General features: G+C 40.8%; 1 protein-coding gene across 1 annotated transcript in view; it reads right to left on the bottom strand.

Annotated features, from left to right (window-relative positions):
• Positions 1-18,284, bottom strand: part of LIMS1 (LIM zinc finger domain containing 1) — a 209,452-nt gene extending 191,168 nt beyond the window's left edge. Inside the window, exon 1 of the mRNA XM_030201468.1 lies at positions 18,144-18,284. The gene's annotated coding sequence lies outside the window, so the exon portion shown is untranslated. The remainder of the gene's footprint in view (positions 1-18,143) is intronic.
• Positions 18,285-18,525: the final 241 nt, after the last annotated feature.

Below are 18,525 nucleotides of genomic sequence, written 5' to 3'. Positions count from 1 at the left end.
ATGTACTGCACCCACTAAAACTGCTCCAGGGACCTGCATACAGCCTCTAGGACTTATTGCTGCTGTATAACTTTGGCACACCAGTTGACACCTGAAGACTAATCTCTTTGAAAAAGTCCTTTATTTGAATAAGCATGTTTACTCACAGTTAACTGCAGATCAGAGGTTGTGCCCCACTGGCAAAGAGTCCCCTGGTACTAAGATAAGCAGTAGGTCAGAGCTGGCACAATGGTGTACAATGCCCTCTTTCAGCACCATTCAAGGTAAGAACTACGTTCTCTAACGTGGGTAACACAGGAAAGGGAACTAAAACTGGCTTACAAAAATGGCCACTACCGCATGGACTACAACAGGAAACAAAACAGGGCACACTCTGACCCAGTAAGCAGGGGGAAAGCACCAGGGGAGTAGAGCCTACCAACTACCAATACCTACACCCACCACAATGCATTGCTGATGTGACTCTGCAGTGCAAATAACAGAAAAGGTGTCACACTCACCCCAGAGCCACATCACAAGCAGGAAAAGGCTGTTGGAGGATAGAACACATTCTGCTGTCATGGAGGTAGGTACGGCATTTGAGGCTGGCAAACAGGCTGGAAAAAAAAGTGTTTAAAGTGGGTTTTTTTGGGTGGGAGGGGGTTAGTGAACACTGGGGGAGTACGGGGAGGTCATCTCCGCTGCCTTCCGGTGGTCATGTGGTCAGTTTGGGCACCTTTTGAGGCTTGGTCGTGAAAATAAAAGGACCAAGTAAACCCGGCGAATTACTGCTTAACGCCGTATTTTTGTTTTCCATTATCGGCGAAAGCCGGCTATCTGGTAGCCACGCCCATACCCGCCCATGTCCCACCTTCGCTTCGCCGCCAACACGCCCCTTTGAACTTTCACCAGCGAGGTGACGGGAAAGCAGCGATGCTGTCAAAAAAAGCAGCTTTCGATTATACCAATTTCGCTGCTTTTCCGAGATCGCCGGCCATCTCCCGATTTGTGTCGGGGAAATGGCCGGCGATCACTTTCGATTATGAGCTGGATAGGCATCTTCACTGTGAATTTAAGCTGACTGGTTGTGGTGGGGGGTCCCTCAGGAACAGTTTGATAAGACATGCTCTTAATTTATCAAATATTAAGTAAAATCTTAATTTATCAAAGATTTACTGAGGAAGGGCTATATAGCTAAACACTGATATAAGAAACAAAGGAGATGAGGAATAGCTTAGAGATGTAAACCATCGGGCTGAGAACCAGGAAAGCTGGAGTTCAAGTCTTGTTTCTCTTGCTGGCTCTCACTGATTCTCGTTGTGGCAAGTCATTTCACCCTCTAAGTGGGCTGAACGCCCCCTTGGACAGGGAAACACACATACATGATTGCAACTTGCCTTGATCTCAGATTTGGAAATGTTTGAGTAGTTAAATCTAAAATCCAAATCTGATCAAACCCAAAATTACTTATATTTCCCGACTACTACATTTTTTGACAGTCCTTTACCTTATTGTCCTAAAGATTTTACTTTACAGATTTATAAATGAGGTCAGACCTTTGAAATTCACTTAAGGAAGCAAAAATCATACCTGTCACAGCACTGGGTCGTCCCCCCACCACCACCGGACACTAAGTAGGAGGCAACACAGTATCATGGAATTGAATCAAGGACATGTGATAGATGTAATCTAATCTACTTAGATTTCAGCAAAGCTTTTGACACGGTTCCCCACAGGAGGCTCTTGAATAAACCTGACAGGCTGAAGATAGGACCCAACGTGGTGAAATGGATTAGGAACTGGTTGATGGACAGACGCCAGAGGGTGGTGGTTAATGGAATTCGCTCAGATGAGGGAAAGGTGAGTAGCGGAATGCCTCAGGGATCGGTGCTGGGGCCGATTCAGTTCAATATATTTGTGAGTGACATTGCCAAAGGGTTAGAAGGTAAAGTTTGCCTTTTTGCGGATGATACCAAGATTTGTAACAGAGTGGACACCCCGGAGGGAATGAAAAACATGAAAAAGGATCTGCAGAAGCTAGAAGAATGGTCTAATGTTTGGCAATTAAAATTCAATGCAAGGAAATGCAAAGTGATGCACTTGGGGAGTAGAAATCCACGAGAGACATATGTGTTAGGCGGTGAAATTCTGATATGTACAGACGGGGAGAGGGATCTTGGGGTGATAGTATCTGAGGATCTGAAGGCGACGAAACAATGTGACAAGGCGGTGGCCGTAGCCAGAAGGATGATAGCCTGTACAGAGAGAGGTGTGACCAACAGAAGAAAGGAGGTGTTGATGCCCCTGTACAAGTCGTTGGTGAGGCCCATTTGGTGTACCGTGTTCTGTTTTGGAGGCCGCACCTTGCTAAGGATATAAAAAGAATTGAAGCGTGCAAAGAAAAGCTACACAAATGGTATGGGATTTGTGTTACAAGATATATAAGGAGAGACTTGCTGACCTGAACATGTATACCCTGGAAGAAAGAGAAACCGGGGTGATACGATACAGACGTTCAAATATTTGAAAGGTATTAATCCGCAAAAAAATCTTTTCTGGAGATGGGAAGGCGGTACAACTAGAGGACATGAAATGAGGTTGAAGGAGGGCAGACTCAAGAAAAATGTCAGGAAGTATTTTTTCACAGAGAGAGTGGTGGATACTTGGAATGCCCTCCTGTGGGAGGTGGTGGAGATGAAAATGGTAACGGAATTCAAAAATGTGTGGGATAAACAAAGGAATCCTGTTCAGAAGGAATGGATCCTCAGAAGCTTAGCGGAGATTGGGTGGCAGCACCGGTGGTTGGGAAGCGGGGCAAGTACTGGGCAGACTTCTACAGTCTATGCCCCGAAAATGGTAAGGATAAATCAAGGTTAGGTATACATATAAAGTAGCACATATGAGTTTATCTTGTTGGGCAGACTGGATGGACTGTACAGGTCTTTATCTGCCGTCATCTACTATGTTACTATGTTATCATGTATTTTGTTTCAGCCTGTTTCCTTTTGTTCCTTTGGGCCTCCAAGTTTAATTGGAACTAGGCCAGAGATTCAAGTGCCCATGAACCTTCATGTGTAGATACCCAAGCATTTTCTCTCCTGCTATATCCCCCCTACTACATGTCTTGCCTAATATTCACAGTAATAAATCCTCTAGCTGGTTCCAGAGGAGATCCGGGAAATTATAGACCGGTGAGTCTGACGTCGGTGCCGGGCAAGATGGTGGAGGCTATTATTAAGAATAAAATTGCAGAGCATATACAAAAATATGGACTGATGAGACAAAGTCAGCATGGATTTAGTGAAGGGAAGTCTTGCCTCACCAATCTAATGCATTTTTTTGAGGGGGTAAGCAAACATGTGGACAATGGGGAGCCGGTTGATATTGTATATCTGGATTTTCAGAAGGCGTTTGACAAAGTGCCGCACGAAAGACTCCTGAAGAAATTGCAGAGTCATGGAATCGGAGGTAGGGTATTATTATGGATTAAGAACTGGTTGAAAGATAGGAAGCAGAGAGTAGGATTGCGTGGCCAGTATTCTCAGTGGAGGAGGGTAGTTAGTGGGGTCCCGCAGGGGTCTGTGCTGGGTCCGTTGCTTTTTAATGTATTTATAAATGACCTAGAGATGGGAATAACTAGTGAGGTAATTAAATTCGCCGATGACACAAAATTATTCAGGGTCGTCAAGTCGCAGGAGGAATGTGAACGATTACAGGAGGACCTTGCGAGACTGGGAGAATGGGCGTGCAAGTGGCAGATGAAGTTCAATGTTGACAAGTGCAAAGTGATGCTTGTGGGTAAGAGGAACCCGAATTATAGCTACGTCTTGCAAGGTTCCGCGTTAGGAGTTACGGATCAAGAAAGGGATCTGGGTGTCGTCGTCGATGATACGCTGAAACCTTCTGCTCAGTGTGCTGCTGCGGCTAGGAAAGCGAATAGAATGTTGGGTGTTATTAGGAAGGGTATGGAGTCCAGGTGTGCGGATGTTATAATGCCGCTGTATCGCTCCATGGTGCGACCGCACCTGGAGTATTGTGTTCAGTACTGGTCTCCGTATCTCAAAAAAGATATAGTAGAATTGGAAAAGGTACAGCGAAGGGCGACGAAAATGATAGTGGAGATGGGACGACTTTCCTATGAAGAGAGGCTGAGAAGGCTAGGGCTTTTCAGCTTGGAGAAGAGACGGCTGAGGGGAGATATGATAGAAGTGTATAAAATAATGAGTGGAATGGATCGGGTGGATGTGAAGCGACTGTTCACGCTATCCAAAAATACTAGGACTAGAGGGCATGAGTTGAAGCTACAGTGTGGTAAATTTAAAACGAATCGGAAAAAATTTTTCTTCACCCAACGTGTAATTAGACTCTGGAATTCGTTGCCGGAGAACGTGGTACGGGCGGTTAGCTTGACGGAGTTTAAAAAGGGGTTAGATAGATTCCTAAAGGACAAGTCCATAGACCGCTATTAAATGGACTTGGAAAAATTCCGCATTTTTAGGTATAACTTGTCTGGATTGTTTTTACGTTTGGGGAGCGTGCCAGGTGCCCTTGACCTGGATTGGCCACTGTCGGTGACAGGATGCTGGGCTAGATGGACCTTTGGTCTTTCCCAGTATGGCACTACTTATGTACTTATGTACTTATGGTGGATATGCACCACAGATCCTTTCAGAACATCTTCACCGTTTAAGTGTTGCCATTAAGCAGTGGCAATGATGCCATCTTCCCCATCCCAACAGGCACTTGGGCTGCTGCCTCCACAGTAAAAGCCCACCCTTAACAGCACTGGACATAGAAAACTAAAATTTGGAAACTGAATGAAGCCAGCCCCTCAGTCAGTGGGTTGTCAATATTGTGGTTGGACAGATAGGTACCACCACCCCTAGAGAATTGGCTTCAAGAACATTTATACTGTATTTAAGAGATCTTCTAGATAAATACAGGTTATATATACAATTACTCTGACATCTGTATTTTTCTTAAAGAAAAAGTACACAAGTATTGCCATACTGGGACAGACCAAGGTCCATCAAGCCCAGCATCCTGTTTCCAACAGTGGCCAATCCAGGTCACAAATACCTGGCAAGATCCCAAAAAAGTACAAAATATTATATGCTGCTTATCCCAGAAATAACCACTGTATGCATCTGAAAAGCTTTGGTGACTGGGGGTGCCTTGAGCATCTCTGCCTACACACTTTTAACTTTCTGTATTTTCACTTTTCTTTTACCCCTCACCTTTAAAAACACACTTTTAAAATATACCAAAACTATCAAACTCCTCTCTCTTCTCATAGGAAGACCAGCTACCAGACACATTACACGTTTTCTAAAATAAATGCTTTCCATATTTCTATTATAAATTCAATTGTCTATGTCTCAAAGCTCAGTCACACAGGATACGTTTTACATTGGTATTTAAAATTTTGCAATAACAGTTCCTCCTACTCTGAAAAGTGATATGGTATGAAATGCTTTGCACTGGTCTTCCTGAACGTCAATTGAGTTTATAGGAAAATGTATTTCAATTAGTTACAAAGCAGGGACAAGACACAAGCCATTCATACCTTTCAGTCTGATTAAATTAACAGGCCAGTTCTCTGCACTCACAAGAATCATCCAATTGAAATTTCCTGTAGTTTTCAAATAGACACTTATCACAAAGTTGAGTCATGGCTATATTTCTAGCACACCGAGTTCAGCAACGTCATAACCTGAGTGGATATCCTCAGCCTGCATTAAGAAGGTTAAAGCCGAAATATTTCAGGAGATCGGCAAGGACCAGAAAAAAAAATTACTGGCTCTTTATATAAGCTAGCCCTATTCAAAGGTATAAATGTATTCATTAAAAAAAAAAGTCTTTTATCCCATGCTACCTACCAAAACTAAGTGGCTTACAATATACACAAAATCATCAACAAAACAAAATCTTTTTTGGGACAAAATTTTAAATAAAATGTGCAAACATTTGTGATATACCATTTCTAGGTTTCTTCTCCTCTTTAGCTAGTGTCCAGAAGAAAACTGAAAAGAAGTGATCCACAAAAATGTTATGCAGAGCACAATATGTCTCTTTTTTTTGGGGGGGGGGGGGGGGGGGCAAGTAAGTTGTAATGGTTTTTAAACACAATTTTTTTTTTAGAGCATTATATGCAGCTCTTCCCTCATTTAAAAAGGAACACACAATGTGGTCAACAGTGTGGAAGAGTTAATGCTCTGCCTCTTGACCTTATCATGGACTCGAAACAGGTGGGACCCCAGTCAAGCTGGGATAATTACACTGACCATTTAAAAAAAAAAATGCAAACAAAACAGTTCCATCACTGGCTCAGAAAGTGCTGGGTTGCCAATTAAAAACTACAAATAGTACAGAACCACATTTTCAACTTGTACCAAATTGTTTAGGTATTTTTGGAGGTATACAATTAATGCTGCTTTCTCTCTGTGGTGTAAGCTCTGTAACGTTATCTTATTCAATTAGAATTACATTTATCATATCGGATATACTTCCTGATAGCATAACTGGGTGGTTTACAAAGTAATACATTAAGATCAAAATTGTAAAGGAACGCCATTTAGTGTGATAAGAGAAGGTAACGTGCATAAAATCATAAGACAAGTCAGGTCGGCACAAACCCTGACAAGAACTTTGTATTCTCATTGTGATCTTGCATGCTCTTTCCAAATGGCAGAAAGTCAGAATATTCTAGACTGCCAAAACGTCTGGATAAAAATAGAAAGGCAATATGTGCCCACATGTGTGTTGAGAAGGGGGGGGGGGGGGCCTTGAGGACAGGTCATTTCCACTGTTCCTCACTCTAACCCCCACTGTTTAGTCTTTACCACCAGGGGAAAAAGAACTGGAGGGGGAAGGGAGGAACGACTCCAGACACTTAAGAGTTTGGACAGTATGCAGTTCAACTCTCTCGGCAGTGGTGTGGTGTCAGAAGGAAACATCTGTTCTGGTAATGGAACTGTACAGTATATTGAAGACATCAGCAGCTCCTTTTGCTCTGCTTTTGTTCCTATCCTCCCAGGTGAGCCATACAAGGGCTGAGAACATGATAACTCTGCACAGAATGGGAATTCTGTATTGAACACAATTCCCTTCACACTAAAATGGAGTGGGATGGTTGGTCACCCATAGCTTGTGTTAAGTATCTATTTGAAAAGCACAGGAAATTCAACTGGATGATTCCCGTGAGTGCAGAGAACTGGCCTGCTAATTTAATCAGATTGAAAGAGTATGAATGGTTTGTATCTTCTCCCTGCTTTGTAACTGAAATACATTTTCCTATTAGTTCAATTGACGTTCAGGAAGAGCAGTACAAAGCCTTTGCCACACCATATCACCTTTCAGTGTAGGAGGAAGAATTATTGCAAAATTTAATATACCGATGTAAAAAGTATTCTGTGTGGCTGAGCTCTGAGACATAGCACAACAGAATTTATAATGGAAAACACTGTATGAAGAAGATGTACTATGTGTCTGGTAGCTCTCTTGATCCTGTGAGGGGAGAGAGAGAGGAGTTTGACAGTTTCGGTATGCTTTAGAAGTGTGTTTCAATAGTGAGGGAAAAAAGAAAAGTGAAAATATAGAAGTTAAACCAGATGATCTCTCTGATTCATAGTGGTAAATGGCTGCAATTGCATTTTCTTATAAAAGATTCCAATACAACATCCCAACGGAAAACAAAATGATTAATTAATAAAATTGTGCAATCTTCAGGTACCTTGTGGTTCAGTGGTAGTACTGTATGCTGTTGTGTAGGATTTGGGTTTGGATTTTTATTTTTCTCTGGAAGAGAAACTTGGGGACGCTGTAACGGTCATGTTGAAAGTCCTTGAGGCAGGGAGTCTCCATCATCATGTAATGATGATCCCTAGTGGCCATATTTAGCACCCATGATTGAAGGATGGTCCATGGGCTTGTATCACTGTTTCCTCTAAGCGGAGAAGATTCCTCCACCTTACTGCCCTGCAATAGCAAAAGAAAGTGCCTATTTTTACTGAAGCACTTGCTTCCTTTTGCCATTGCAGGTCTTCCTTCCTTCAGTCCTGTCAGTGGGTGTGGGGGGGGGGGGGGGGTGTTATTTCACTATCACATTTTCAAGCTGTGGACGACTTCAGGGGGCCTGCCTGTCCCTAGCGATTGAACACACAATATTAACCCCCCCTCACAAAAACAGACACACAAACTGACAGCAATGCAGTTAGAGGACTCCCACTCAGCTTAGGAGGAACACTGCTTGGCTGAGGTCAAGATTGAACCCCAGCCCTGGTTTTAAGCTGCAAGCCCAAAAGGAGGAGAGGCACTGCCAAGCCCCAAAGCAGAGCAGTCCTACACTGAAATTTCAGAGTGTTTGTTAATTCTCTCAAATGAACGTTTAAGCAGACCACCCAAAACCTCTGGGGTGCTAGGTAAATTGATCATAAAGTGGAGGGGAAAGGAAATGAACCCTGCATACGGAGGCAGCCCTTCTGTTGAAATATCATGGCCTGGGTGTCATTTTGAAATCATTTGGGTAATAAAAGGGCAAAGTTCTGTGATAGTGAACACAAATTCTCCTATTCTTTGTTTTTTCATAGAAAAAAACTTCTTTGCTAAGATTGTGAAAAGAAGGCTAAACACTCACCCTATTCTTCAAAGCCAACAAGGAGAAGTAATGTTTTGTTTATTAACAAGGTAACTCAATTTGTTCACTGTAACCATTGGGCTTAAGAATCTGCATGCCTGCAGACATTTTTTTTTTAAAGCATTATTGTCATATTTATTCAGCCAAATCCTAGCAAGACTTTATTTCTACTACGTCCCACCTCTCTGGTCACTTAACCCAACTGTTTCACTCTTGAAGCTTTCAAATTAGCAGAAAACTGATTTCCTACCTAACTTACATTCCATCTTTATGGTATTTAGTAAACGCTGTTATATATATTCTAACATAACTTCAGCTTTTAAAAAGCAAACTGAACAGCACTTTCTAAAAGATGTCAAAATAGTTAAAAGAACCAATTAACTGAGGGGCCAATGCAAAAAAAATATCAAGAGCCTAGCTGCGTGGTTTATCGCAGGACGTGGACACTTTAGGAACAGAATACAGAGGGGTTCGGTGCGCAAGTAAAAAACACAAAGACATATGTTCTATGTATGTTAAAAATGTAATAAAAATACTAAAAAAAAAAACCACAAAGACATGGCCACATGCTGCTTGAACATGCAGTGTAATGAGCTCAAGTATTCCACACAATGCAGAGGGCATTCCGAGATTTTGCCATGCAACTACTGCAAGACTTGTTTTGCCAAGCTTCAAGGCTGTGTAGAAGAGTTTCTGGAGAGGATTTCATCTCAGTCTTTGAAATTTAAGACTGAGATGAAACAGTTTTGTCTTGTTTTGCAAGCAGAGGGAAGCCTTTCAAAGTTTCAAAAGCAAACGGACGGTAACAAGATATGCTTGAGTGTCCCAATGAAACTTATAGTGAAAGCACAGAGACACCTGTAGAGGCCGAACCATATTTTTTTTTTTCAGTTTTAAGCAAAACCAAAACTGCAGCCGAAACTTATCACCTGGCTTCGGCTGAAGCCTAAACCGGAATGGTAAACGAAAGTTTACTTGTGTGAATGTGAACCAATGATGCCCACTGGGGATCCTCAGAGCTTGCAGTTGCAGCCCTCTGCTAAATCCCTTCAGTCCCAGGAACTGCAAGCAAAGGCTGACAACTGGGAGAGCTTCTCAACGTTTGGGCATGTTTAGGTTCCCAAGTCAATGGAAATGTAGTTAAATATCCTCTGAAACAGGACCTTTGCGTGAACTTGTTAAAGAAACAAAAAAAGAAAAAGAAGATTACAAGCTTTTTATGCTTACCCAAACTATGCACAAGAGAAAGTAGCATCAAGCTGTTTCCTGTTTTTGCAATTAGTTATAAGACTGATTAAGGACAAACATGATATAGATTCTTCTTAAAATGGGGTAAACGGAGTCCACACACTGGTCTACACTATACCAGTGTATAGTACATTATACCAGCCTGATGCACAATCCAGAATAAAAATAAAGCACATTAATGTTACTAAATGCGAGGACTTTATGCTCTGAAGTTACAATCAAGAACAATACAATTATCAAATTATTTTCTAATATATAAACTTCATTTCATTGTTATTTCTCTGCAAACCAGTACTTGACAACAATCACTGCAATTGCCTCTCTCAGACTAACTTCTGCATGCTACAAGTTTGATTAACATGCTGCATCTTCATCATACCTAGAGCCTGGAAATTCTTAAAACTACCCAAATAATATTCAATCCAGAAATATATAATTATTTAAATAATGAAAGGCCATATTTTACCTTCAAGCAAAATAGCCTCTGCACACATAAACCTCAGCTAATACTGAAAACAAACTAAAAGCCACAGTGCTTTTACACTGGTTGACTTTATGCCACATTTGGAGTGACAGCTGATCTCGTATCTCCACAGAGAGGCTAATTCCTAAGGAGCTTATCATACCAAATTTGGGGGTCTGTTTATGAAGCAGAACTAGTGGCTGTCCATGCATAGTGCCAACACGGCTTATTCAAAGTGAACGGGCCATGTTGGCATTAGCGTTGCTTAGTAAATCAGAGCGTTACAAACTTAAATTCCTGCTAAAAACTTTGTACCAGAAGTATTAATTTGGAGCACTCTATTTACCATTATTACCAGCATTACTAGTAATCACATTACACACACACAAAAAAAAAGAATGCAAAGGGAAAGGTATTTGATATACCGCCTTCCTGTGGTTTTTGAAACTACATTCAAAGCGGTTTACATAGTATATACAGGTACTTACTTGTACTGGGCAACGGAGGCTTAAGTGACTTGCCCAGAGTCACAAGGAGCTGCAGTGGGAATCAAGCCCAGTTCCCCAGGATCAAAGTCCGTTGCACTAACCACTAAGTTAGTCCTCCAAAGAGTAGTCCCCTCCACCCCAAACCACCTTATAATCCTCAAACTCTTGTGGTCTTAGGGGTGTAGTCATGGCAGAAGAAATCCCCAGTTGCTCTTGCCCATGTCCACTCTACTCTCAAAATGGCTACCATGACCTCTTGTGGCAGTCTCGTGAGATTACCACTAGAGATGACAGACATTTGATCAGCAGAGCCTAAAACATACTGTCAGTTTCGGCTGAAGCCATGGCCGTAACCTTTGGCCGAAAACAAACTGGGCAGAAAAAGATTCCGGGTCGGTTTAGGCACCATAACCAAAACTGAACTTCGATCAGCCTCTAGACACCTGTTTTTTGCGCCTGGCAGGTGTCCCCTCTATTATGTGCAAGTATTCTGCACATAAATTTTGCATGTCATTAGCTTACTGCATGGCATGGTACTGCGCTTGCGGTAGAAGTCATGTGATCAGATATCCATATGTGCCTCTACTATGAGCCTTTGTGCATCAGCCCCCGAGACCTTTACCAAATACCATGCCATATATCTATCAGAAGAACACCTTGCTGAGGCTGCAAAGAATAGCTTCTGGCTTGATATCTGTCAGCTGTGCTTTATTTGAAATTCTGTCTGTATGTCTCCATGATCCATTTAGGAGATTAGTTGCTGCCAGTGAATAATTGCTATCAAGGATGAATCAGGAATGACAAGCCCTGGCAAAATCTGATTGTATGCACATATGACTCCCAGCAGAAAAAAAACAAAGCCCGATAAACACCACAAGTGCTCTCCAAAGATGAGAACATAGTACTGTAGCATCTCAGCTGAACAAACTTTCCACCAGACTTTGCTTGTAGGAAAGACTCAGAAACCTAAAAACCTCCCTTAACAAAACCAGAGGAACTAAGTAACGAAAAGGTTATTAGGTCTCTCTCTCTCTAAGGAAGAGCTAGTTGCTGGATGTAAAGCTCTGAATGCAGAAAAGGTCTAAATAGTACAAGAAATGAATAGAGTACAAGACTCCACACACATTGACAGACATAGTCAATGCTTGCTTTGCTTGAAAAACCAAAGGCCTAGTGCTAGATTTCACAGCAGACATAATAAACTTGCCAATTTCCCTTCTCTACCATATGAGGGATTATTCAATTAACAGAAGCGTCTCACTCTACAAGAGTAGCTTTAATCCAGGGCACATACACACTGGACTGCTTCTAAATGTGACATACCATATTTAAATATGATAAAGATTTGGCAACAGAACTATGAGAAGCGTGTGTCATTGGTAGTCGAGAGTGACAAATTCAATCCCCACCGCCTTCTTTTCAAACACACCAAACAGGAGGACAACCCTGTCCCCTTACATTTCAAAGATGATACAAACCGAATTGGAGCGTAAATTTTCTCAACTCCCAGGGTAAATGGAGTTGGTGACATCAAGAAACATTTTGCAAGGCAGTACCATAGTACCCAACCACTTCAATGTACAGTGCCTGTAAAAGTGTTCACACATACAATTTTTTTTAACTGTCTAAAATATACAATTAAAAATTAACTGAAGAAACAATTGTAATTTTTAAATAGCATAATGTGAAAAAAATATACAAATGTATGAAGACTTATAAGGCACTGTAGAGAGAAAAGATCAAATATGTTACTTTATAGATCTGGCTTTATCTACAAAGTCCAAATGAGACCCATATAGGGTAAGGGTAAAAAACAGCAACAGGAACAGACTGGGCTCATAGCATCCTTACCTACACCAGTGATCTACACAAAATATCACATCTGGCCACATCTTAATTTCAATTTATTGATCTTATATAGGCCATTACATCTAACAAGCAAACACCAAAAAAAAAAGTTGCAGTCACAAAGTCTCCAGACGTTTCCAATACACCTGAAACATCAAGTGTGGAAACCTCAGTTTGCTTAAGCCTCTCTCGATTTTTCCCAGCATGCAAAATAAAATATATTGTTCAATGGGGGCACAGTATTTTACAGAAAGTTCAAAACATTATGGAAAACCTCTCTAGGAGCCACTGAAAAAACACAATGAAAAATTAATATTTGCAAGTTTAAAGCCCTTGCCTTGTTTTTCATAAGTTCTAATCTCTGATGTGCAACAATTTTGTCCACCACCAGGTAAGATTGTGTACTTTTAATACCTTTTACCTCCTGGTCCAGAGAGGAAACTTTCTCCTTGAGTGTACTTGCCTCAGATTCTATCACCTGCGCTTTGGCCAAAGATTGAGAGGCAAACTGTGTAAAGACTTCATAGAGTTTATGCACAGAGTCCACTGCTCTTCTAAGGTGACAACTGTGGGCTTTACCAGGGGAGGAACAATGAGAGATGAAAGGGGAGTCTCCGTAGTCACTCTTCCTCCTTCACTGGAGAGTCATCCGACCCCCCTGTCCCCAAAGACTCCAGCGCTGTCCCACCAACTGGGTGTTTCCCCTGAAGCTGAGGCAATCATACCAAGCCCCCCCTTGCTCTTGACCCTCAGAAAGGTTCCAGAGAGCTGGCAGTACTGGTGGAGAAATTGGGTTCAGTGAAGCGTCACTGCCCAGTAGCGCAGCCGTCTCTGTCCCGCCTGCCACAGCAGGAACAGCTGAAGCTGGCTGCATCACTGTTATACATTGCTTAATAGTACGCTGCCCCAGAGCCGTTGGGATTGGCATCCAGGTCGGAGTTGGATTCCTCACTCTTCCCAGTCTCTTAGGTATCAGAATTCAGGTAATACTATGAGAGGTGGCCATCTTAGATCCCCCTCTTACAGCATTTTACTTTGCCTTCTCTTTCTAGAATTTTGATCCCAGTTCATCTTTCCTAAGAAACTTCAAATGGGGGGGGGGGGGGGGGGGGTTTAAAGTTGGGTTAAAGATATTCTTCATTGAAAAGGCTTTTAAAGGAGTGACGGGGTTCTATGCACTGGGGACTGAGGTACTAGCTGTTAGTACAGACTTTTATTCTCCTTTTTACAATTTATATGTTTCATATTTTATGATTGCAAACCACTGATGTAAGTTATGAAAGTCAGTTAAGAAAATCTGTGATTAAACAAAACTGTATTGCATCCTTCAGAAATTTACTAACAGTGCTAGGTTTGTTGGTTGTTTGTTTGTTTGTAAAGGGGGGTCAAAACTTTTTATTAAAAAACCTTTGGTGATATTTCAGCCAAGGTTAGCAAAATTGCCCCAAAGCATAGATGTAAACTTCTCTCACTAGATACAATTTGTCTAAGAAAATCTCTCATAATGAATGGCGTAAGATTTGGGTTTACAAAGTTTGAGGAACTTCTCACTACAGTCTGGTATGGCTCAAGACAAATATTCTGAAACCCCTTGTCTGGACATTTGAGTTCCCTATGGATTTCTTGCCCAGATCCAGTTTGTGGTGAATTTATGCCAAATGATGAGGGCGTGCCTAACTAAAAGAATGAAAAATATGTACAGCTTGTATGTTCATGACTGTCTAAGGCAGAGCTCCTTGACAAATGGGAAATGTAATTAATCAGGCCTCAACAGCTTCACAAAATACCCATACCATTAAGGGAGAAAAATGCCAGAAATGTACACAAGGTGAACAAGCCAGTACTAAAATGATTAAACAGAAAAGGCTTTAGCAAAAACCAGTTCTTTAAGCCAGCCTTAAATTTATCATTTATCACCGTTTGTTATACCGCTCTTATTAAGCATAAATCAAAACCGTTTACATAAATAAAAAATTAAAATGAAAGGAATGCCATATTAAAGGTAAAAACATACACAACAGTCATTCAATAAACTATAGAAAGAATAAAAGGTAAGGGATCCATGGGAATGGTCAAAAAGTTAATAGGGAAATCTAAAATAATACGGCAATGCTGTGTTTCTAATCTCACGTCAATACAACATCAGGTTAAAAGAAAGCCAAATGAAATAAATGGGTCTTCAGGTATGTACGAAACACAGAATAGGAAGTTTCTACTGTAAGGGTACATGGAAAAGAATTCCATAAGGAAGATGATAGAAAAAAAGAAGGCAGTACCCCGAGTTGATGCCTATCGGGTATGATATGGGGATGGAAGGACAAGGCTGTGATTATTCAGCGAATGGAGGCCGTGAGCTGGAATGTAAGGAATGGTAAGAAAGGCTAAGTAACCCAGTTTACCTTCATGAATGGCTTTAAAAGTAAGAGTAAGTATTTTAAACTTAATCTTAAAAGGAACTGGGAGCCAACGTAGTGATTTTAATAGAGGAGTCATGTGGTCGCTACGTGTAGCCCAACAAAAAATTCTGGCCACTGTATTTTATAAAGTCTGAAGGCACTTCAAATTTGATTTGCTAACCCCAGCACATACATTGCAATGACCGTAATATTAATTTACATAAGCGTAGAAAAGAACCCGCAGGCTAAGGGATCAAGATAATTTCTAACTGCCATGAGTCTGCAGATAGACCGATTCTGTAACAGAGGAAATCTGTTGATTAAACAAAAGGGCTAAATCTAAGTACACTCTTAAGTATCTGAATAAGGAAACTGGATGATCAAAAAGAGTAGGTACAAGAGAAGGAAGGGTTAAAAAACCCATAACCCAATAGGCTACTGTTTTTTCAGGATTAAGCACAAGGCAATGAGTCTGTAGCCATTTAGCAACATCACTAAGACAGTTTTGAAGAGGTAAAAGATCTGGATAAGAATATCACCTGCATAATAATAATAAATAATAATAATAATAATAATAAATCTGAATCAAAAGTGCAAATGGATTAAAGAAAAGATTAAAAAAGGGAAGGTGAAAGAATGAACCTTGTGGGACACCACAGGAAAGAGTGTATGATGGAGGTACACTCTTGGAACATACAATATTACAGATAAGATAAAGAAGTAAGCCAATTCAAAACCGTACTACCAATACAAATAGAAAAAAGTCTGTCTATCTAAAAGAAGAGTATGATGGACCAGATCAAATGCAGTAGAAAGATCAAGAGAAAAGACAAGCGCATTAAGACCAGTATCAAGTTTACTATATAGCTCGTCGACTAAGGATGTTAAAACTGTTTCAGTACTGAAATCTGAACGAAAGTCTGATTGACAGGGATGTAGAATATTTATAGATTCAACATGTGACTGAAGCAAAGACAACATTTTCCAATACTTTAGATAAAAACGGAAGATTAGAAATCGGTCGAAAGCTACTAGGACTGTGGATAAAGACTAGAGTAGGCCAAATCAATGCAGATTTAAAAGGAGAGGAAACAATACCCAACTGAAGATATTGCAAAATGATTGCATGAATAATTATTGGAAGAAGGCAGAGAGTTGGAAGTGTAAGTCACTTTGATGGAAATGGATCTAGACAACAGGTAGAATTCATATGGGATATAATCTTAAAAAGAGAGTCTAAGAAGGGATAGAGTCCAATGTGTATTAATTCACTTGATGAAGAGGACATAGCCATAGGAAGAGCTGGGAAACCAGATTGTAATGTGGTGTTTTTAGACAGAAAATACTGAACCAAAGTCTCAGAACAAGGAACATTGCTCTCGTTGATCAAAAAAAGTTGTTTGTTCGAATTAGATGCTGAACTTATGAGTTTTGAAAAATATGATTGTTTCGCTTTACATCTTTGTACAGAATAAAATCCAAGACATCTGGCAATGCTTAAGAGCAGTAGGCATTCAATGTTTACCCCAAAGATGTTCAGCACGTGTCTCACATTGAGTTAAATTCAAGCCAGGATGACAGTTGACATCCACGAGATGAATTCTGTATGAACTGACATGGCGAAATTGAATTAAGGGCCTGATTTGGAAACTCCCCTGTCCGGTCCCCCTAACCCCCCTCCCCCCGTGTGTATCCTGCAAATTAACTCAGTAGTGATCCAACATGTGACTTGTTGATCAGGGACCAAAGAGGTAGGGAACATACGAGGAAAGGTGAGCAGGTGTGTCAACATGGTGTAAACACCTTGTCCAGAACCTGATGATGAACGGGAGAAAAGATAAAAATGGTCTAACCATGATAAGGGAAAAAAGTGGAAATTTGAAATTATAGATAAAATACCATGTGTTTAAAGACCAGGTCCAGCATGTGCCTAGCTGAATGGGTGGGAAACTGAATGTGCTGATATAAATTAAGTTCTAATAACAGACGAAAAATATATTGATCTTGGATGAGAAGGAAAATCAATATGAATATTGAAATGGTCTAAAATAATAAGACTAGAGTCACAGTTTACTAAGCCACGCTAGAGGCGCATTAGCATTTTAGCATACACTAAGCATTAGAACACACGCTAACCATGTAGATGCCCATAATAATCATATGGACGTCTACATGGTTAGTGCGCACTAATTTTTAGCAGGTGCTAAAAACCCTAGTGCATCAGTAAACAGGGCCCTAGGAAATATCATAAAAAGATCTGCAACAGTTTGGTATATTAGGTCCCATGCCTCAGATTTTAGTGGGGGGGGGGGGGGGGGGGGGGGAGGGGGCAATAACAATATGCAATGCCAAAGAGGAGGAAGAAATTTCAATTAAAAGCATTTCTGGTTAAGGAAAATCAGGTATGGGTAGTTCTTTATTAAATCATCAACATGGCATACATTGTAATGAAAACCAGAACAAGGCTTCCGACACCTGGGTGGGTCCAATTGTGGAAACAAGTGAATCACAGGCCAAGTGGAAAATAGGCATTCCTAATGATGAGCAGGAATCTACAGCAATGAGAGTGTAGCTGGAATCGCTTCTGAATATAAGTCCATGCATCATAGAGGTTTCAATAAAGGGTGCACTCACAAAGGCTTAAGATCTTTGCTTTTTTGACATGAAGGAGGAAGCCCAAAGAAGTCATCACGATGCAAACTTTCAAGATCATAACTGAAAAAAATCTGACATGCCACGATTCCAAAGATCAATGTTTCCTAAGAGTGTCCTAGTGTACCCCCTGGCCAGTCAGGTTTTCAGGATATCCACAATGAATATCAATAGAAATAAAACAAAATAAAACATGGAAAAGAAAATAAGATGATACCATTTTTATTGGACATAACTTAATACATTTCTTGATTAGCTTTCAAAGGAGCAGACTCTGGGGGTGCTTGAGCATCCCCAATATTGAGAAAATTGCTTGTATGTGTCCAGGGAGGGGTTACTGCAATTGGGCTTAGAACTAATAATTTTGAAAAGTTGGCTCCTATGTGAATTGATACATATTCTTTTCATTCAGAAAGGTTAGCGAAATTGCTCACCTGTAGCAGGTATTCTCAGGAGATAGCAGGACAATGGGTAATGTCAACAACAAAGTCCTGGTGTGGATGTTGCCCAGTGTTCTAAACTTTCTAGAAGCTTTTGGCAGGCTCAACTTCCCACTTGCTCAACTTGTGCAGGACCTGTAGTTGGATAAAAAGCAAAGAAAATTCAACTTCTATGGAAGATGGGCATCTATGTGGGCTACCAATGCAGCCATGGCTCTGACATTATGAGCCTATAACGTCAGCCTAGCCTGAGCATAAGTAAAGGAGATGCAATTGCTAGTTAACAGGATACAGTATGTTTACTGATGGCTGTCCCTATCCTGTTTGGGTCAAAATAAAAAATAAAATAAAGTTGCTCCCCACCCTGGTTTTTACC

This window comes from Microcaecilia unicolor, chromosome 4 (assembly GCF_901765095.1).
Source record: "Microcaecilia unicolor chromosome 4, aMicUni1.1, whole genome shotgun sequence".
NCBI lineage: Eukaryota > Metazoa > Chordata > Amphibia > Gymnophiona > Siphonopidae > Microcaecilia > Microcaecilia unicolor.
This window is presented reverse-complemented; position numbering and strand designations above follow the sequence as displayed.